Source organism: Ascaphus truei, chromosome 4 (genome assembly GCF_040206685.1).
Source record: "Ascaphus truei isolate aAscTru1 chromosome 4, aAscTru1.hap1, whole genome shotgun sequence".
Classification (NCBI taxonomy): Eukaryota; Metazoa; Chordata; class Amphibia; order Anura; family Ascaphidae; genus Ascaphus; species Ascaphus truei.
In genome coordinates this window covers 283,376,774-283,399,617 of record NC_134486.1, presented here as the reverse complement: position 1 = coordinate 283,399,617, position 22,844 = coordinate 283,376,774, and the positions used below count along the sequence as shown (strand labels likewise).

The 22,844-nt window shown below is 42.9% G+C and overlaps 1 protein-coding gene across 1 annotated transcript in view; it reads left to right on the top strand.

Moving 5' to 3' along the window:
- Positions 1-6,576: 6,576 nt before the first annotated feature.
- Positions 6,577-22,844, top strand: part of POPDC1 (popeye domain cAMP effector 1) — a 66,738-nt gene continuing 50,470 nt past the window's right edge. The window contains exon 1 of the mRNA XM_075595027.1: positions 6,577-6,794. The gene's annotated coding sequence lies outside the window, so the exon portion shown is untranslated. The remainder of the gene's footprint in view (positions 6,795-22,844) is intronic.

The following is a 22,844-nucleotide window of genomic DNA, read 5'->3' as shown; positions in this document are numbered from 1 at the left end:
GTACTGTACGGTGTTGCAAAGAATAGCACTGTTACGGTGAGGGGGTACCCAGGCCATTAATAAAGGTATTTGGCCCGGCTGGGTGCCCCTGAGCCATATTGGGGAATTGTGATTGTCAGCTCTTCAACCCAATCATGGCATGTAACTGCATTTGTAATAAAGGTGTATGTGTATTTCTACTGTTCCAGGAGTGCCAACCAGCGGAGATGTGCAGGGCGTGAGCTTCAGAAGTGATTTTACGGTAAAATGTTGCCAGGGTGTGTTTGGGTAGAAGGGGGCCAGTGTTGCGGGTTACCCCAAAACATGCACTAAGGAATCCCCCCAGGTTCCTGAGGACATGAGGAACACAGATCACTGGATAAAATCCTCCCTAGAAAGCAGTTTGTAGCTCACCGCCAAATCTCCCTGCTTCAGCACAGACCAGAATAGTAAGACCGGGCAGCGATTGAATTACATTCAAAGGTCCCCGGTATATGCTCAAGAACCCCAGAACAAAGGGGGGGGGGAGGGCGGTCAGTGTATCTCTCGCCAGGTATAAGGTGGCCAGAGTTATATGTTTTTAAGTTAAAGTGTATCATATGCAAGGTTTCTCTGTATAAGTGGAAAAGAAAATGGTTTTAAAAGTCCCCAAGGCTTATATTTTTATTAAAGTAATGTTCAGAGGAAGTCATTCAGTATGGGTAAAAATCTATTTGCATGGGAGACACCGTGGCTACTCCACCCTCTAAGCTTCAAAGTCAATCCAGGATATGGAGGTGTTAAACCTTTTGTTAGCAGGGGGGGGGGGAGGAAGGAAGAACCACCCTGGCAAGTTGTCCCCCATCCCAGACTTTAAGGCACTGAGCCGGCAGGGGATCAGGCATGACAAGTGGAGAAAAGATGGCATTTGTCGCATATGCCCAGTTGCTAGGCTGAAGCTCCCAGTGCCAGGCTACACAGGGCTGGCAAGCAGGAGTGGCTCAGCCTGGTTGCTAGGGAGATCGCTCAGGCGTTTTGATTGGGCTGCAGGTTTTCTGGGAATGAACCCCAGAGATATTATAAATCCTGACACAGCTTAGTTTAGGGAGAGTAATCATGCTGTAAGAGTTTCATACCATCTAAGAATTCATGCAAAAAACATCTAAGTTTCAAGATTTTAAAGTTTCATCACGAAAGAAGCAGCTCCAGCGGAGTAAACAGCAGCGGCAAGTTGCGCTGCTGACTGGAGGACTGTTTCAGGCTCTTTTTGCGAGCAACTCCCGCTCTTGGGAAATTGCTCCTAGAGACTTTGTTTTGGGAACATTTTGTTTCGTTTGACCCAGTTCCAGTAAGTGTATTTTTCGTTGTAATTCTAAATCAAGCTGTGTATGTTCATTCTGTAAATAATTCACAATTAATTGTATCCCTTGCTTTGCTCAATCAAAGGATCCAGGTATTTTGGTGTTAAAAGCTCTGGTCTACCATGACAAGCACCACTTAGTAAATATGTACCAAAATATTTGAAGCAGTATCATGGACTGACCCTAAGTAACCAGAGATCATAGTGCCATTACACACATTGGCCCATATTAATAATCAGTTTTATGCCATAAGTGCCAGAAGACACCTTACTGTCTATTCAAGTAATTTCCTAGTGTATGCATTTTGTCACATGATATGTTCACCTATAGTAAATACAAAAGATACTTCACCAAAATAAAAAAGACCAGGGAAGGAGACACAGCACTAAAGGTGTTTTTTTTTTTTTTTTTTTTTTAGCCCATATCCAAATGTATCCAACGTTTGGAACCATCTGTTCATGCAAACATTGGATACCTGTGGATATGGACTAAATACCCTTTTTCAATCTAACTGTAGTGCTGTGTCTCCTTCCCTGGTCATTTGATTTTGTTGAAGTATCTTTTTTTAGACTACTTATGATGCACTTGCCAATTGTGAGCTAATTGAGGGGGGGGCGTGAGATGTTTCTGGGGGGAGGGCACGGGCGGTTGCAGAGGCCCCGAGTTCTTCCCCAAGGCATTAAAATTAAATGCCGGGGGATCGCGTGAGCTGGAACCGCAACTTACCTTGCTTCAGCCGGTGTCTGGAACTGTCTCCATGGCAACGCAGCATCAAATGACACCGCAGGGTCATGCTGCATGACGTCACACGGGGCATCCAATGATGCCGTGGGTCACGTGACGTCACATGACCCCACACTGAGTGAAGGGGGGGGGACATGAGGCAGGGGGGCGCAGGAGCACAAGTTTGCGCACCCCTGTTAATATATATGATGTGCTTTCTCTTCCCCTTTTTTCCGCACCTACAGTATAGTAAATTATTTTATCCAGCAAATAAAAGGACATGGGGATGTAATTTACTGTATATGCAGTGGAAATCATCTGGCCTGGAAATGTTCTTCATAAAACATTCTCAAAGAGCAAGGGATACTCTGGGATCACTGTGTGATTTCATTTCCTATACAGAAGATCAGCATTATCAATGAGTTACAAAATTAGGTCTTGATGGCTATGTCACTGGAATTTGAACAAGAGATTTTAACTCATGAAAGTTTGACCTTGGTTAGTCAGTATCTCATGATGCCCTTATAAGGGATTGGTTGAGCTTCTGTTGTTCTTCAGTTGGTAGTGCTATGTAGAAATAATACCACTGGTTCTTTGAATGCACCATTTACTATGGTTTAATTTGACTTTCCCTGACAGGAAGAGGACCTCCCGGTTAGGATATCCCACTCTCGTGTTTTAGTGTTCTTCAGTAGAATTCATACCCTAACATAAATGATGCTTCTCTGTTGCATAAGGTTAACCTCTCATGTTGAAAGAAGGTGTAATAAAGTTTTCCAAACAGACAAGAAAGCTAAACAAATTAACACTGAAAATGTCACTCTCAGTCCCTGTCTCCCTAATGTTCTATCACTCTTCCAATTTCTGAAGAGCATGGATCCATTCTAGGGGCTCACAATTGTTATTTTACATTTGGTAATATCTATTTTTTTTATTCTGTGTCTCAATCCTGACTTAGAATCAGGGTGACTAAGACTGAAGGTTAGAATGACTAGTGCAGCAGGATTAGTTATCTAAGACACATAACAACACTTACACTAATGACAAGGCCAGAGAGTGCAGCTGATATTGTCCATGTGCACATACAATGTACTTCACTTTTTCAGCCAAAAAGATGGTGTGAACCAAATACAAAGCCACAAATGACAACATGCGCTTTGTCTGTTGGGACCACATTTCTACTTACAGTATCAGTAACAGAAAATCTAGAGCTGAAAAAAGGACGTAAATATACATAATGTGCATGCAGTTACACTGACATTAATAAGAATGAACATATAATAAAATGTCAATGGTGTTTCTCATTACTAATATATTTTGAGGGAGGTTTGAGAGGACATAGATTGTAAGCTCTCACGAATAGGGCCCTCGTTTTTTTTGTTTTTATAATATACATAACTCTGTACCCCCATTGTACCGCACTGCGGAATATGTTGGCGCTTCACAAATAAACTCTCTCTCTTTCATTGTTTAAGACTCTAGTAAAATAGGTCTCTCTTTCTCTATATATATTCTGCTGTACGAAACTCTGTCAGGCGGATTTACAGTGATAGCAAAAATGAAAAAAATAAATCATAATCTGCCTTTTTGAGACTGATCGGCTGAAAGGAATTTGCCAATCTGTGGCGGATTCAAATTTTGGTGATAATTTCACCCATCTTTATTGGTGGATCAGCAGCCCAGCCAATCTGAAATGTATACGGTATAATATAAAAATCTTAGTGGCATTCTGGAATTTGGAAATGCCCATGTCACATTGTTGTGGCTTTTACATATTTAATTAAAAAATGTAGACCTTTGGGTGGAAAAATGGGCAGAATACATAAAATCCAGACATAATTTTACAAACCCAAGTTGAACTCAGGATTTTTTCCTGTTCTTAGAACATCCAAGGACGCTTTCAGAATATTCCACCTATACCTCTTTCAAGCTGTTACATGCATCCGGCACACTTTCAGTGAATTTACTTTGTCACCAGTCCCCTGAGTCTATGCCTTTGCAGTTTCATAACGTAACTGCTTGTTCGTGTGCATATTATATTGATTCCTCAGGGACTCAATTATGTTATACATGTGAGAATTCAATGCACTTAGAGTTTTCTATATATATGCAGTACAGAAATTGTGCCACTGAGCTTGAAGGGTGGCATTTAATAGGCCAAACAGGAAGCCAATTAAAAAAAAAAACTTTAGAGATATTTTTGGGATGATGTAGGTTAATCTAACAAGATTCTTAAAATAATATGGGGAAGCCTGGGAGTGATGTATGTGTAGTTAGCGCTACCATGGGAGGTCTTACTGTTTCTGCAATATGCTCTCCTGTTTCTGCTAACTACTGTATGTTAAAGACACCTGCTCACTTTCACTATGGAAAAAGCACCAGCTGTAGTTTAGTTGGGAAAATTGAAACAAGATTCAGTGTCATTAGGATGGATATCTGCTGTATTGGAAGAAGACATAGAGGGGATGCTGAAGAGTTTCCTGGAGGGTCACGGAGAGCAGCAGGAGTATAGAGTTATGTGGCACAAAGAATTGAATGGAGAGAAGAAAGAGTATTAAATATATTTAGCACTCTGCCTAGGGCTAGTGGTGTAATTACTGCCTGGGATGTCTAGCACGTTCCAGGGGATCCGAGCTCAGATGACTCGAAGGGAGACAGCACACTCTCTCCGGACTCGACATGAATGCCCCAAGTGGTTACAGAGGCCCTGCGCTCTTCCACACAGATAATAAACTGATTGCAGGGGAAGAGAACTAGGCCTCTGTAATAGAGCAGCGTATAACACTGTCATCATGGCGACAACACGTCGACACTTGACGCAGTAACATCATGACGTTGTGGGAAGAGGGTCAGCAGGTAAGGGAATTGCCCCTCACACTGAAGTTACGCCAGTGTCTAGGGCAGTGGCTTTCAACCTATTTGTGGTTCAAGAACCCTATGATTATAATTGTTACATTCTGTGGAACCCCAACCCTCTCTAATAGCACGTCCTAGATCAGATGCATTGTAACGAACCCCAATCCTCTCTAATAGCATGTCTGATATCAGATGCTGTAACGGGTGCTCAGCACAAACAGGATGGGACCGCGAGGCGGAGGTGGGGATGTTAGTATAAACCGACCTCCAGCCGCGTGAGTGCATCCGGAGTGCAGAGTGATAGTCGTGTAGCCGGGTCAGGGTTGGGGAAGCGAGGGTAGTCGTAAAACCCGCCGTGGTAAGGGGTTGGAGAGGTCGGATGGTCGTGGAGGATAGGCTGTCACTCTTTGTTCATCTCATTGACTTCAGTGGGTGACAAGGTGTCTCTTGCTGCGCTTAAACAGCCAGCAACGCTACCGATGATGTCACCTGTTGCCATTGCGACGAGTTGTATTTGGAAGTTTAGGCGACGTCGCTAGCTGATGTCATAAAAGGAGAGGACAGAGGCACAGAGAAGCTCCCGATTGGCTGCAAGAGGAGAACGTCGCCGAAAAAAATCAAATATCAGTGACTACCAGATTTCTGGTAGCACTGTCGGACAGTCGCACTGTCGCCGTTGCGTGCACTATAAGCGCAGCCTTACAGAGCAGGAAGGTGCCTTTTGGTCCAAAATCAATTTATTGTGATATGTTATTTAAGCATTGCCATTGAATGTTATAAAAACTGGTACATACCATGATTTTATTGTGTATTGTATTTATGTAAATGTAACCCCTCCCCTCAATGGGGTTAACAGTTAGCTGCCAGGGGTTAATGGTACAGCAGCATATGCTGGCCCCACCCAGAAATGGGATATAATCGTTACCTGCACGGAACCGGCCAGGATCCAAAAAGTAGACAGGGTATGATGGACGTTACCCCGAAGGGAGGCCCAATCGACTACAAGTAACTAAGCCAAGTGTATGTACCTCCCTATGAGTGTTGGAGGGGGCACCAAGGGAACTGGAAGTGTAGTATTAGTTCCATGTCATGAGCAACAAAGAGTGATGTAAATAACGTACAACTAGGTCAACAAGATCGAATATGTGTGTAAGGTACCAGTGCGTGGGGACTTGAGTAAAGATTTGAGTTGTGCTACCAAAGTTCCTGGTGCCCACCATTTTCACCCTAGCTACTGTACCTCATCTTCCAGCTGCCTGAATCCAGCACCCTCATGAGGTAAACTATGCTGAGTAGCCAAATATTGCACACCAATGTAAACTCCCTGGGAGCCGGGCAGGGAGGGTTACATTAAAAAAAAAAAAAAGCAAATTGTTTTAGTAAAATAATAATAATAACCCATAAAACCATGACCTCTAAATTGGCCAACAAGTGCGAATGACTAGCAGGGAGACTGAGAAGGCGTCTCCATCTTCCAATAAGTACCTTGAGGTTAGGGTTCAGGGAACGTAAATAATGTGGTTTTTAAGCTAACTTCCTTGGAGCCTTATAATAAATAGGGAGAAGTATCCAATGATCCCTTTTCCCTTCCTGTTCTCTCTGTTTCATTTCACTTATCTAGCATGATTCCTAGCTCTGTGCTAAACCTCCCTCCCTCCTGCTGTCCCTGTCTGTCTCTCCTCCCTCCCCCCTGTCTCCAGCAGGCAGGGAGCTGCAGGCACTGCTAGTAGTAAGGGGAGTGTGCGCGGCTCAGGGCTGCAGCCTCCCCTCTTCATGCCTATTTTAGTCACATCTCCCCGGCCACTGATCACCCCGCACAGCAGCTTCTCCTCAACTCCCTCTCACTGCCAAACTTTTCAGGGACGCCGGGGGAGCCTGCCCGGTCTGCACACCCAGGTAAGAGGGCAGGAGAGGAGCAAAGGAGGGACTGGGAGCTGAATAGTGAGAGAGAAAGGGGACCCGGGAGCTGCTGTGGTCACCGACACATGGCAGGAGTCCCAGCTGCTGACACTAAAGTTGCATTTTAGATCAGTGATGTGTGTGTGAGTTCAGTGATATGATCACATAAATATGAATTCTATCAACAGCTGATATTTGAGTGCACTGAAGAGGTGACTTAAAAACAAATTCAGGCACGTCTGCCTTTTTTTTGCATCAGTGTATAGTGAAAATTGCCTGAATTTGTGTTTTCCTTGGTGTGACTATGGGAGCTGGTAGTGTTGCTAGTTCAGTGGATCGCCTTCTGAACACAGTGAAATAACTTGCTAGTGATGTTCTTCACTTGTAGGTCAAACTAACAGGTGCCTTGTATTACGCCTGTCTGTGTGCTGTGCCTGTCTGTGTGCTGTTCCTGTCTGTGTACTGTGGGTAGGGAGGGGTGAAAGAACAATTCCTAAGCTGCCTGGCAGCGTTGTTGTCAGTAACATGAGAGGATGTCGAATTTGCTCAATATTTAATGAGACCTGAGCTTCTGCAAACTTTTTATTCAAAACCAGGTCTGTACAATTATATTGAGATGATTAGAAAAGTATAACGAATACCAGAAGGCCATACTCCTAAAATATATAGCACACAAACAATGTATGTTGTATGGATTTATCTATGCACCTACTGTATATGTCTCTCATAATTCTGTAGTGATGAATTTAATTTTCAAATCTGAATAAATATAATCCATTATGGATGTGATAAATGCACCTTTAAAATATCAGAAATCGGAAAGATCATGAAGAATTGCAATGACGAATTCAAATGTATGTTGAATAAATAAATGTGATCATGATCTTGTAGTACTGCATGTATATTTTCAGAGGCTGAGTACCACAAGATATGTGTAAGGCCGCACTTACGGTGCTGGCGACGCGTCCGATGACGTCGCCACCAGCAAAAGTTATAATTTGTTTTTTAGCGACGGTCACCAGTGATGTCACTAAAGGGGGCAGGCTGCGCAATTTGATTGGTTTAGAGACAGTCACATGCGGAGAAGGCCCATGAGAGTCGGAAAACATCCCCGAATTTTTCCAGGGATGTTGGAGATTAAAAGGGGCCGCGACAGTATATGTAAGAAAAAGGAGTTGGATCCCAACCGGGGAATTACAGACTTGTAAGCCTGACATCAATAGTGGGGAAGTTACTTGAAGGTTTATTAAGGGATAATACAATTATTAGTAATAGTCAGCATGGATGTATTAGGGATATGTCATGCCAAACTAATCTTATTAGTTTCTTTAAGGATCTAAATAGGAATTTAGACCAGGGCAATGCAGTTGCTGTGGTCTACTTAGAGTTTGCAAGGCTTTTGATAAGGTGCCACACAAGGTTAGTGTATAAAAGAAAGGAAATTGGTCTGGGTGAAAATATTTGCACCTAGATTGAAAACTGGTTGAAGGATAGACAACAGAAAGTTGTTATAAATTGAACCTTTTTGTGGTTCAGCTAAAGTTGTAAGTGGAGTACCTCAAAGTTCAGTATACTGGGACCACTTTTTTTAATGACCTTGAGGTTGGAATAGAGCAGCAGTGCGCAAAGTGAAGGGCGGGAGAATTTCCACGGGGGGGGGGGGGACGCGGTGGCTACAGAGGTCCCACGCTCTTCCCCCAAGGCACTTAAATTCAGTGCTGGGGGACCGCGTGAGGCCTCTTTAGCTTCTCTTACCTGATCTTCGGCAACGCGCCGCCATGGTAACCGGCGCGGGGTCACGTAACGGTACGTCACATGACCGCGTGATGTCATTTGACGCCGGGGGTGTGAGCCAGGAGTTAAGGAGGTGGGGGGGGGCGCAAGTTATAAACTTTGCGCACCTCTGGCATAGAGAACAAAGTCTCCATCTATGCTGATTACACAAAATGATGTAAGGTAGTGCAATTAGAATAGGATGTTATTTCTTTACAGATGGACTTGGATAAATTGGAAACTTGGGCAAGTCAGTGGCAGATGAGATTTAATACAGATAAATGTAAGGTTATGCATTTTGGTAGGTCAATCATTCATGGAGAAGGATTTGAGAGTGCTTCTAGACAGTAGACTTAGCAATAGTGCTCAATGGCAGGCAGTAGCTGCAAAGGCAAATAGGATGTTATCATGCATAAAACAGATGATGGATGGAAGGGAAGGGAAGACAACAACATTCTGCCACTGTATAAATCCTAAGTAAGACCACACCTTGAATATTGAGTACTGTTTTGGGCGCCACTCCATAAAAATACATTATGGAAGTGGAAAACGTGCAGGGAAGATCCACCTCCTTTATTAATATGGTGGAAGATCTGACCAAAATTAAAAAATGAAAAGACCTCCCAAGTTAAAAAGGTGAGGAGGAATGAGCACCTTCCCCCCAAAGCTCACTCCTCCTCACCTTTTTAACTTGGGAGGTCTTTTCACTTTGCTGCAAGAACAGGACCTAATGGTTCTTTACCCTCATACAGAGGTAAAAGGAAGGGTTCACAGTGTAGTGTTAGGACCTGCAAAGTTTGGTTATACCTTGGCGTGGTATGCAGGCTTATGATGCTTTGGCCAAAGGATCTAACTAAATAACCAAGAAAATATTATTATTGAAGTATTTAACTTTATACTTATTACCATATGTTTTGTCAATTGGATGTAGCATTGGGCACCCCTGTCTCTTGTATACATTTGCCATGCTCAGTAGCACTCTTTTTGACATTAATATATATTCATGATGTGGTGGGTGTAGGAGTTTGAGCAAGCTGGAAATGTGTGTGTTAATCTATCCCTGCTTCAGCACAGGTGGCCAGTCAATGAGGGGGGAGGGGGACGGAGAAGGAGGAAGTCCCTGCTTCAGCCCAGGTGTCTTTGACCGCTTTAGATTAAGCCACCTGTGCTGAAGCTGGGATATCCTGAACACCTGACCTGTTGGGGGTCTTGAGGACAGGAATTGAGAACACCTGCATTAGAACTATATAGCAGAGAGAGAATAGTTTCTGATTTATTCAATTTGCCTAATCTGCTAATGGGCACGTTTTGCTAAATATTCCCACATAGCATGCCTAAAATTAAGAACAAAAATCCATGCACAGTCTATGTAAGGCAGTAATGTCGTCAAAATTGGCCTTGACCTCTTTAAGTGGGGAATTCTATGTTGCATAAATCGCCATTTGGCACATTTGCAAACGAAAACCCTATTGAAGTCATAAGGGACTTTCGGCTAAAAATGGTCCGAGCTGCCACTTTGGACAACATAGAATTACCCATTTATCCATATTTTGTATTACAGTTAAAAAAAACAAAAAAAAAAACCTGTGTTATGGGAATGATGGGTGTCCCTCATATGGGACAAAGCTTTGAAATTAAGAGTTGTGGGTCTTCTACTTCCAACCCAATGGTTGTATCTGGCATCATATAATTTAGTTGAAATATATACAGTATAATGGTGTGACATAACCTTGAAATACTGTGACATTGCCAGTGCTGACTGGATTGCTGATGGCACCTCTGGCGCCAGTAAAATCAATATAAACTTGGGATGGACATCCCATTGGAAAATCACATCCTTGGCTGCTAACATGTGTCCCCTGCTGAATTTTCCCCCAACTTTTGGAATTCCTTTTGGAATTCAATGAAGAATTTGACATTACAAACTTTATACAAAGATGCAGTGTCTATGGAGAAACGGTCTATAATGATGTTCTCACTTCATTACAATTCAAAATCTATACGTTTGAAAAGCTCAGCTAACACATAACATCATAATACTTACAGGAAATACTGCTTAAATGCAAACATAAGGTAGTAGGGACAGCTACTTTAGTTCAAATAACCCCACTGATTTCAGTGGATTGTATTGTATTGTATGTCTTTATTTATATAGCGCCATTAGTGTACATAGCGCTTCACAGTAGTAATACATGTGGTAATCAAATAAATAACAGATAATATAAATAACAGATCATGGGAATAAGTGCTTTAGACATAAAAGTAACATTTCGGAAGAGGAGTCCCTGCCCGAGGAGCTTACAGTCTAATTGGTAGGTAGGAAGAACGTACAGAGACAGGAGGAGGGAGTTCTGGTAAGTGCGTCTGCAGGGGGCCAAGCATTATGTATCGTGTTTAGAATATCCACAGTGCTATTCATATGCTTCTTTAAGCAAGTGTGTCTTAAGGTGGGTCTTAAAGGTGGATAGAGAGGGTGCTAGTCGGGTACTGAGGGGAAGGGCATTCCAGAGGTGTGGGGCAGTCAGTGAAAAAGGTTTAAGGCGGGAGAGGGCTTTAGATACAAAGGGGGTAGAAAGAAGACATCCTTGAGAAGAACGCAAGAGTCTGGATGGTGCATACCGAGAAATTAAGGATGAGATGTAAGGAGGGGCAGAAGAATGTAAAGCTTTAAAAGTGAGGAGAAGAATGGAGTGTGAGATGCGGGATTTGATCGGAAGCCAGGAGAGGGATTTCATGAGGGGAGATGCTGAGACAAATCTAGGAAAGAGTAGAGTGATTCTGGCAGCAGCATTTAGGATAGATTGTAGGGGAGACAGGTGAGAGGCAGGAAGGCCGGACAGCAGGAGGTTACAGTAATCAAGACGGGAGAGAATGAGGGCCTGAGTCAGAGTTTTAGCAGTCGAACAACAGAGGAAAGGGCGTATCTTAGTTATATTGCGGAGGAAAAAGCGACAAGTTTTAGAAATGTTTTGAATGTGAGGGGCGAATGTGAGAGAGGAGTCGAATGTGACCCCTAGGCAGCGTGCTTGGGCTACTGGGTGAATGATTGTAGTTCCAACAGTAATGTGGAAGGAGATAGTAGGGCCAGGTTTGGGAGGAAGTATGAGGAGCTCTGTTTTAGCCATGTTGAGTTTAAGGCGTCGGAGGGCCATCCAGGATGATATAGCAGAGAGACATTCAGAAACTTTGGTTTGTACAGCAGGTGTAAGGTCAGGTGTTGAAAAGTATATTTGTGTGTCGTCGGCATAGAGGTGATAATTAAACCCAAAAGATGTTATTAGGTCACCTAGAGAGAGTGTGTACAGAGAAAAGAGAAGAGGTCCCAGGACAGAGCCCTGAGGTACCCCCACAGAGAGATCAATAGAGGAGGAGGAGGTGTTAGCAGAAGAGACACTAAAAGTACGATGGGAGAGGTAGGATGAGATCCAGGATAGAGCTTTGTTCCGAATACCTAGAGTATGGAGAATGTGGAGGAGAAGAGGGTGGTCCACGGTGTCAAATGCTGCAGAGAGGTCGAGTAATATGAGCAGCGTGTAATGACCTCTGTCTTTGGCAGCATGGAGGTCATCAGTTATTTTAGTGAGGGCTGTTTCGGTGGAGTGAGCAGTGCGGAAGCCAGATTGTAGAGGGTCTAGGAGAGAATAAGTGTTGAGAAAATGGAGCAAGCGAGAGAATACAAGACGTTCAAGTAGTTTAGAGGCAAAAGGCAGGAGGGAGACAGGTCGATAGTTAGAAAGACAGGTAGGGTCAAGCTTGCTGTTTTTGAGTAATGGTATGACTGTTGCATGTTTGAAGGAGGATGGAAAGGTTCCAGAGCAGAGGGAGGAGTTAAAAATGTGTGTAAGCATAGGGATTATAGTAGGAGCTAGAGGTTTTAGGAGATGGGAGGGAATGGGGTCAAGAGGGCAAGTGGTAGAGGGAGAAGAGGAGATCAACAGCGACACATCCTCCTCTGAGACAGTGGAAAAAGACTCAAGGAAGGCAGGAGGAGAGTTAGGAAGAGGTGTAGGATGGGGGGAAGAAACAGAGGGGATGTTCTGCCGTATGGATTCCACCTTTTCCTTAAAATAGTCAGCAAAGTCCTGAGCGGAGATGGAGGAAGGAGAGGCAGCTGAGGGTGGTTTGAGTAGAGCATCAAAGACAGAGAACAGTCGGCGTGGGTTAGACTTGTGCATGTTGATTAGTGCAGAAAAGTAGGCTTGTTTAGCTTGCGAGAGGGCAGAGTTGAAACAGGATAGCATAAATTTGTAGTGAAGGAAGTCTGCGAGAGTGTGAGACTTCCTCCAGAGGCGTTCAGAGGAACGAGTGGAGGAACGCAGCATGCGCGTGTGGGAATTTAGCCAGGGTCTGGGTTTAGAAGGGCGAGGGCGGCAGAGAGAAAGCGGGGCATGTAGATCAAGAGACGAGGACAAGACAGAGTTGTACTTTCTGACCAGGTTGTCAGGGTCTGTAGCAGAGCTGAGAGAGGAGAGGGAGGAGTGTAAAGTGGACTCAAAGTCAGGTAAGTGAATAGAGCGCAGGTTTCTGCAGAACCGGGGGGTAGATGGAGGTGGGGAAGGGGAGAAGCGAGATAAAGAGAATGAGATGAGATGATGGTCAGAGAGAGGAAAAGGGGAAATGGAGAAATCGGAGAGAGAGAAGTTTTTAGTGAAAACCAGGTCTAAGTAGTGGCCATTCTTGTGGGTGCTGGCTGCAGTCCACTGTTGAAGGCCAAAAGAAGAGGTAAGAGAAAGAAAGCGGGAAGCCCAAGAGAGAGAGGGGTAATCAATGTGGCAATTGAAGTCCCCAAGGAGAAGAACAGGGGAGTCTGAGGAGAGAAAGAAAGAGAGCCGGGATTCAAAATGAGAGAGAAAGGCAGAAGGGGGATGAGTAGAGGTAGGTGGGCGATAGATGACCGCCACATGAACAGGGAGAGGAGAGAAGATCTGGACAGTGTGAGCCTCAAAGGAGGGAAAAGCAAGAGAGGGGGGAATAGGAAGAGTTCGGTAATGGCAGACAGAGGAGAGCAGGAGCCCCACGCCTCCACCCCTGCCATCAGGGCGCGGAGTGTGGGAGAAGGAAAGGCCACCATAGGAGAGGGCAGCTTCCAGAGCAGAGTCAGACTGAGTGAGCCAGGTCTCAGTTATAGCAAAGAGAAGCAGGGAGTGAGAGAGAAAGAAGTCATGTACAGAGAGGAACTTGTTAGAAAGAGAGCGTGCGTTCCAAAGGGCACAGGAGAAAGGGAGAGAGGAGGGAGGGTGGCAGGGGATGGGTATGAGGTTGGAGGGGTTGACACCAGAAGGAGTAGAAGTTGCATGTGGGAGGCGAGGACGAGAGCAAGTTGAAATAAGACAGGGACCAGGATTGGGAGAGATATCCCCAGAAGCAAGGAGGAGAAGCATGGATAGAAAGAGGATGTGTGAGGAGGATTTGTAGGGGTGTTTTTTAGTGCAGGGGATATTGCTGTGTGGTGTCAGAGGACGCAGGTAAGAAAGGAGTTCATGTGAACTGAGAAGTGGGGAAGGAAGGAGAGATGGAGATATATGAATAGAGTTTGAGACATACTGAGGCTGGTAGAAAGAAGTGCATAATTTGAGAAGAAGTGAAGTCACAGCAAATATAAATGGTAAAGGCAGCATCACAGCAGTAATGATGCAGTCTGGTATTGATGATATCCTCCTTTCCAGCGTAGTTCAAATGCAGGAATCAGGGCCAGATGGGGTGTTCACTTCTTCCTCACTTCTTTTGAACTTCCTTTTAAACTTCAGTTGTTCAGTAGACATGCCACTTATAATGGGCCACTTCCTTTTAAACTTCAGTTGTTCAGTAGACATGCCACTTATAATGGGCCACTTCCTTTTAAACTTCAGTTGTTCAGTAGACATGCCACTTATAATGGGCCACTTGGATATGGGCTGCAAGCAGACTAGCTGTTCTGACTGGGTTTATATAGGCCTAAAAAGTCACCTGACAATGTTGTTCTGTCTGCTTAATTAGCACATCTGAGGCACATTCAAACAAATGGTTTTCTACACAGGGTGTTCCCTGCCTAGGTGGATAACACTATACAATAGATTACACATCTATCTGCATATTTTTTGTCAATATTATTTATATAAAAAGTTATTTTGGTGGAAATATTTGTAATTCTTTTTCACTCTTGGACACCAACAAGTATACTTTAATGCCAACATCAAATTCACATTTACAGTACTACAGCCATTCTATGAAAGGGATAAGTCGCAGTGTAAGAATTAACGTCATGTCACATCTGGTCCTTTTTACTTATTGTCGTTCTTATATAGCCATCCGTGAAAAAAAGCCTTAATATCACATTTTTACTACTTCTCACTGAAATCTCATTTCTACTATAAACAAATATGGCAAAATATATGCATAAAAAATATTTTGGAATGCAACATATTCAGTCTCTAGAATCTAACGAAATTACTTTTTTTTTTTTTTGCGAGGTAAAAACTTTTGAGCTAAACAAATGTTACTGTACTTTGCAAAGGTCAAAAAATGAAATGACATTAAATCCATACACATACAGTAATATAAAAAAAATCTTGAAAGGCCAGAATCATAATAAAAAGAAATAGGCCTTAATTCTGTAAGATCCAATATATTTACTTCAATTGGGTTCTCTGTGGGATACCGCCTGATCGGCAGCATTATATTTTAAAGAATAAGGGTAATAGGCCCATATTTCCTTATTCTTTAATCAGGATTAAGCCGTAAAGCACCTTAAAGTCCATTTGTGTTGGCTGCATGATGAGTGACACCTTACGACTTGGTTCCATTGAGGAAATATGGCTCATAATCCGTCAGTGCATAGTTTACTAGCTAACAAGAAGTTGTTATTTTTAATTGTTTATATGGTGGCACATTTTTCCACAGCAGTAACACAGAGGTGTGGCTAAGTTTCTCTTTTTGTGTTCTTAGGTGCTACATCTGTCGCAACTAGCAAACATTTATTTTTTTATCTTATTATGAGATTCAATGGTTACTGTACCTTACATCTGATTTCAAAACGGTAGTGGCAACCAAAATACAGTATTGCCAACCAGTCAAGATAGCATCGTCAGATTAGCATCAAGTCCTTTTTTTTTTTACTCTGACACAGGTTTAATTGGTTTTCACAGTTTCTTGCGTCTCTATAAAAAATGGGGATTTGGACAACCAGAAATAGACAATTAGCTTGGTTAGCAATACTGAAAAAAATGATTTAATAAATATACTGTTTATTCCAAGTTTGCTGCTGGAAATCAGTATTTATGGCTTTACAATTTACACTGTGTTGTGTCACCTGTATCATCTGCCTTTTATAAAATACTCAGTGGTTTGAGATAATCATTCCTTTTTTGAGTTGTGCTCTAGTACAAAATCACACAGCCAACGTTATTCATATTAAAAAACCAATGGGTAATGCAAAAATAACATTGTTAAATAGAGTAATTCTTCCAAGGCTTTGGTATATGGAAATAGTTATTTATTAGTCTTACATAAAGCAGGAGAAATCTAATAATTAATTATTTCTTTATAAAATGTTTTCCCAGGAAGTAATACATTGAGAGTTGCCTCTCGTTTTCAAGTATGTCCTGGGCACAGAGTTAAGATGACAAATAATACATGGTTACATAAGTGAACATTATATCAGGGGCACGCAAACTTTTTTGCAGCTCTCCCCTGCCTGCTCTCCTCCGTTGTGCGCCACCCCTCCTTACCTCGCGTGCCGTCAAATAATGTTACGTCACGTGACCAGTAAGTAGAGGTTGCAAAGGCCTCGCTCGGTCCCCCGGCATTTCAATTAAATGCCATGGGGAAGAGCGCAGGACTTCTACAACTGCCCGCGACCCCCCAAAAATCTGCATTATATACAAGACATTGCATGCACAGTTAGAGATAATATATATTATAGGCGTATGTAACAGTTACAGACCAGATTAAAATGTGAGACAGCTTTAGTTTTGAAAGAACTTAGACTGGTGGTGGCTGTGAGAGTCTCCGGTAGATTGTTCCAGTTGTGAGGTGCACGGTAAGAGAAGGAGGAGCGGACGGATACTTTGCTGAACCTTGGGACCATGAACAGTCTTTTGGAGTCAGATCTCAGATAACAGTGCTGCATGTGGTAGGGGTGAGGAGCTTGTTCAGATAGACGGTAGCTTGCCAAGTTTGGGGTGCCGAGCCGTATACTATGCCCCCATAGTCGATAATTGGCATTAGCATCTGCTGTGCGATACGCTTTCTGACCAGCAGACTTTGGGAGCATTTGTTCCTGTTAAGTACACCTAGTTTGGCATAGGTTTTGGATGTCAGGGTATCAATGTGTATCCCAAATGTTAAATGCGAGTCAAACCATAACCCAAGTATTTAAAAATAGTAACAGGATGTTAGGGTGGTTTTAGTGTTGGTTCTGATCTGGAGCTCAGTCATTGGAAGCTTGAAAAATGTAGCCTTGGTCCCAAATACCATTGTTACAGTTTTGCCAGTGTTTAAAAATACAACTCAACCCCGTTATAGCGAGATCCGCTACAACGCGACACTGCTTATAACGCGGTCTGAGCATGGCTCCCGATTTGAAAACCTCCATTTTTCCGCACGAGGTCTTACTGGCATCTAGATCTCTCTCCTCACTTCATAGGGCTGTGTCCACATGCTCTCCTCGCTGTCCATGTGCTCTCCTCTCTCTCCTGTCTCTCTCCTCTCTCTCTCTCCTCTCTCTCCTCTCTCTCCTCTCTCTCCTCTCTCTCCTCTCTCTCCTCTCTCTCTCTCTCCTCTCTCTCTCTCCTCTCTCTCTCCCTCTGCAGCTGTCGTGTGCGGCGTCTTTTTTTTTTTTTTTAAACATTCAATTCAATTCTTTATTGACTAACGGACACATACACACACCATGTGGGAATTGAACATTAATACATTTTGTATAATACACATGCATGGATTGAACTCAGGACCTTCCATATACTGATACCAATGCCATACCTCTTACCTCTACACCTTGGTGTGACAAGACATACCCTATAAATATATTTATCCTCTACAGCCACAGTGCACAGTGTACTATGTAAATGTTAAATTTATTTCTAGATGTTTGTGACATCACACAGTCCCTATGCCGGTGAAATTTTTACGCGATCCCGGTTATAACGCGGTCTCGGGGTTGTGGACCCCAAGTACCGCGTTATAACGGGGTTCAGCTATAGTTTGTTTTGACCCTCCTACCCCCTTCTCCAGAAGCAATGGGAGTCCTGGACATAAACAGATACTATCCGGCGGCCCAATTATGCCAAATAATGGTATGGAATGCTGACCCGGCAATGTTTTGCTGGGTGGAAATTGAGTCAAACCACTCAAAGAACAGCCCGCTGCCCGACTCTCTGGCTGCCCGGAGAAAAAAAAAACAAGACCAAAGAAGCCCAGAATTAGGCCCAAAGAAATTCACCATGAGCATATGGGCTAAGGTTAAGAGAAAATTTAAACTCACAACAAATGTTTCCCAGTTATACCCCTCTTTAATAATCCAGACTTCCCATCAGATGTAGGATCGGGTCACTTCGATCAGTTCAAGGAGAAAAACATCAGAATGATTGGAGACTTCTTTCACAAAGGGACAATGCTAAGCATACAAGAGATCAGACTGAAATACCAAGCCCCAGATCTACCCCTTTCCCAATACATGCAGACAAGGCACTTCCTGCTATCTACCCTAAAAGAGCCGGGAGTGCCAGCACTCCCCAAATTCGAATCTTTGCAAAGACGCAGAATATAAGAAGGGTTTAATAACAAAGATCTACGCAGGGATTGAGGATGCAGGGAACACCCCAGACCATAGATATATGCTTAAATGGGCAAAGGATCTAGGGATCAAAATTGACAGAGAGGACTGGTAGGACATATGGGACAATGCGGCCAAAACCTCCATCTGCACAGTCACAAAAGAAAATATATACAAAATAATCTACCAATGGTACCTCACAACATCGAGACTGAAGCAGATCTTCCTAGAAATCTCTGATCAATACTGGAGGGCCTGCGGACAGATCGGAGATATGGTTCACATAAGGTGGAGCTGTCCGGCAATCCAAATACTGTATACTGGGGGATGATATAAGAAATTATCAGAGAAACAACTTGTCTAGCAATCCCACTTGATCCCCTGTATACATAGTAGCCAAACTAATCAAGGAAGCTGACTTCTCGACCAAACGCCTGATCTCACATATCCTGACTGCTGCCAGATGCGCAGTAGCGGCAGCCTGGAAGAACCAGTCACCGCCCACAAGAGCAATGGTGACAAATAGAATTGGGAAAGTGATGCTGATGGAAAGACTCTCGGCCTTTCTCAGGCATTCAACCGCCAAATTCTACAAGATCTGGGAACCAGAGAGGCTAGGGCTGTGTGCATATAAAATTGTGTCATTTGCATACATGTGTATTGAAGCTCCCTTACAAGCTGTAGGAAGATCATTGATGGACACTGAGAAGAGTAGGGGCCCCGGAACAGAGCCTTGTGGGACAACACAGGTGATATCCAAGGGGTTGGAGTTAGAGCCTGAGATAGACACATGTTGGGATCTACATGATAGGTAGGAATTAAACCAGTTTAAAGCATGCGTCCCTATTCCAGAGCACTGGAATTTGTTAAGCAAGATAACATGATCAACAGTATCAAAAGCCTTTGCAAAATCTAGGAATATTGCACCAGTGAGTTGTCCCAGTTCTATTCCACAGTGGATTTCATTGCAAACTTATAGCAGGGTAGTTACCGTGGAGTGTTTGGGGCGAAAGTCAGATTGGAATTGGCTAGGGAAATTTGTCTTGGTATAGTAATCACTTAATTGGGAGTGAACACATTTTTCCCATGACTTTGGATAGTATTGGGAGAAGAGAGGGACACTTCTGGCAGTTTTCCAGGTCTTAGGGATATGGCCTGCAGCCAGAATAGAGTTGATTATGGAAGCAATTGGTTTGGCAATGGATGGGGCACCAAGTCTTAGGAACTTAGATTGCAGTAAATCAGGTCCACATTGGCTGCTTAGTTTTAATTTGAGGAGCACTTGTGTAATCTCCTCTTTGGATACTGGGACAAATTGAAAATTGTGGGCAGTGCTGGGAGGGGGTGGGGCTGTAGGCATACTATCAGAATAAGGTTAATGTTTGTGGTTTGGGTTGCATATCACTAATAAGTTAGTAGCACACCCCACAGAGTAATCATTGAATGCATTTACAATTATGCTTTTTTGACTATATGAAAAGATTAAATTTAAAAAATGGCAAAATATTTAAAACTGTTGAATTTCCCCTTGTTCTTTGGATACATTTGTTTTCCACTACATTGATCAATCTGCAGAGAATCTGGCAAAACATTTGTATAAATCCACTATATTTTCTGTTGTGATTCTTGAAAATGGAAAATGGTCCAAGCACACAGACGGAATAGTGGATGAATCTGATTTCTTTATTACACTTGCCACAAGATTTTGTGTGGGTGTTTTTGAGAAATGGGTGAATAATGCAAAAATATGTACTGTCTTTCTCATCATGGAAATAATGCGGTGGGAAATGTTCTTTTCTCAGTTGCTTGGTTGCTCACAGTAATCTGTCTGCTTCTCTGAGGCCCCCTTGTGTTTTCAGAAACAAAAGCAAACTATTTCACATTGTGTTTCAGGATATATAAAAAAAATATCTCCATGTTTACATTGTCCATTAGTTATTTGTTATAATGTGTCAAGGTTTGCCTCACTTTATTGAAAATAATATTAAACAAACATGCAAAGCTTGATCAAGTCACAGATTGTATCTCACTGTTTGTTTTAATTTCAAGAATTCTCCCACTGCTGTTGCTACAACTGTATATCTAGATATAGATCCAATAAAGTAGGCAGCATAAGCAACAAACTACAGGTGCGCCGACAAGTACTGTAGTCTAAAACTTGCCTTAAACTTGCCTTGGAAAATCTGGGGCTATCACCAACCCAGATACATGCTGGGTACATGCTGCAAACATTTCAGTGACATTTCTTCAGACTAATGGCCCATCGGATTAACCCAGCAGGGGTCCCTGGCAGTCCCATTCAGTTGAATGGGACTGCCAGGGACCCCCACTGTTAATTCGATGGGCCATTAGTCTGTCTGCAGAAATGTTGCAGCATGTACCCAGCATGTACCTGGGTCTTGTTGGTGATTGCCCCAGATTTGTTTTAGAATACTCGTCGGCACTACAGTAAATACAAAAAAAAAAACCACCGATGTATCAAAGATGAAAGCTGTTTGAGCTCAATGGCAGTCAATTGAAGTAAACCCCAGAGTCCATAGGGAAAGAGGAAACAACACAAGGAGTTTTATACAACCAAAGCCAGCAAGCAATCCATGGATGGAAATCCCAACTTGCCTACTTCAAGATTGTATCAGTACATTCATTATTTCAAGTGCTTACATTTTTTTTAAAACATACAATATTTTTGATCTAAGTGCATCCACTTGTATTTTTGTTCCGATTCCTTTTGTTAAAAGTACCTATTTGGTATTTAACAAAAAGCTCAGAATTGGGTGAGTAAAAGCCACATCCTCCCCCTGACATCCATGCTTCTCTGAAACTCACCACCCACTAGTGCTAAATTATTGACAGTTAAGAATATACTGTAGTGCCGACGAGTATTCTAAAACAAAACTGGGGCAATCACCAACAAGACCCAGGTACATCCTGGGTATATGCTGCAACATTTCAGTAACATTTCTGCAGACAGACTAATGGCCCGTCGGATTAACAGCGGGGGTCCCTGGCAGTCTCATTCAAACTGAACGGGACTGCCAGGGACCCCTGCTGTGTTAATCCGATGGGCCATTAGTCTCTGCAGAAATGTCACTGAAATGTATGCAGCATGTACCCAGCATGTACCTGGATCTTGTTGGTTATAGCCCCAGATTTTCCAAGGCAAGTTTAAGGCAGTGTGTGTGTGTTTATATATATATATATGTGTGTGTGTGTGTGTGTGTGTGTGTGTGTGTGTGTGTGTGTGTGTGTGTGTGTGTGTGTGTGTGTGTGTGTATAATATATATATATATATATATATATATATATATATATATATATATATATATATATATATATATATATATATATATAGCGCAAATGGAAATATTACTGTATGCTCATTTGCATGTCTTAGACAGATCTGCAACCCCGTCTTTCACCATTATCACACAGCACTTCCACTGCAGCAAGGGATTCTGGGAAATGACATGCAAATGAGCACACAGTGCCACCTTTTGCTACAAAACCATTTTTAACATGGTCGAAGCAATTAAGGTCGAAACAGCTGTCTGTGGGTGGGTTTACTGGCTATGCATCTTAACCCTGGCTGTGCTCAAAGCTGTGACCATGCAGCAAGCTTAAGCCTATAGGGAGCCATGTTAAAAATGGTTTTGAAGCAAAAGGTGGCACTGTGTGCTCATTTGCATGTCATTTCCCAGAATCCCTTGCTGCAGTGGAAGTGCTGTGTGCTGGGTGATAATGGTGAAAGGAGGGGTTGCAGACCTGCCTAAGACATGCAAATGAGCATACTGTACAGTAATATTTCCATTTGCTATATGCTTTGCTGTGGAGGGTTTTTGTCACTTTTTTTTACCCACCATAACTTAACTAAGTGTATGTATATATATATATATATATATATATATATATATATATATATATATATATATATATATATATATATATATATATATATATATATATACTGTATATATATATATATATATATATATATATATATATATATATATACTGTATATATATATATATATATATACTGTATATATATATGTGTGTGTGTGTGTGTGTGTATGTAGCAGGGTCCTCCCTGGTCCCCCTTACCCTCGCTGCTGCGGGGGCTCCCGGCGGCCTCGGAGGCAGGGCGCCGCCATCTTGGTTGTGTCGCGGAGGTTCGCGCATGCGCAGTAGTGACACGGCGGCCATGTTGGTAAAGGAGAAGTGGCAGCAGAGGTGCTCCGTAGTGCAGGGACAGCCCACAGTCGCACATGTGCAGTTAGGGCGATGCAGCGGCCATTACAATGTTGCGCAGGCTCAGCGGACAGTAGTGGCAGCCATTACAGATCGCGCACGCGGCCCCAATAGGAAAGAGGGCCATGGAGGACTACAGCCCCCAGAATGCTTAGAGGCAGACAGGCCACCTGACACCAGGGAGCCAATAAGGCTTACAGCTTTCCCTGAGAGGAAAGATACCTTGTTGTGTGCTGCAGTGAGGAAGCAGAAGAAGCTGGGACACAGACAGGGGA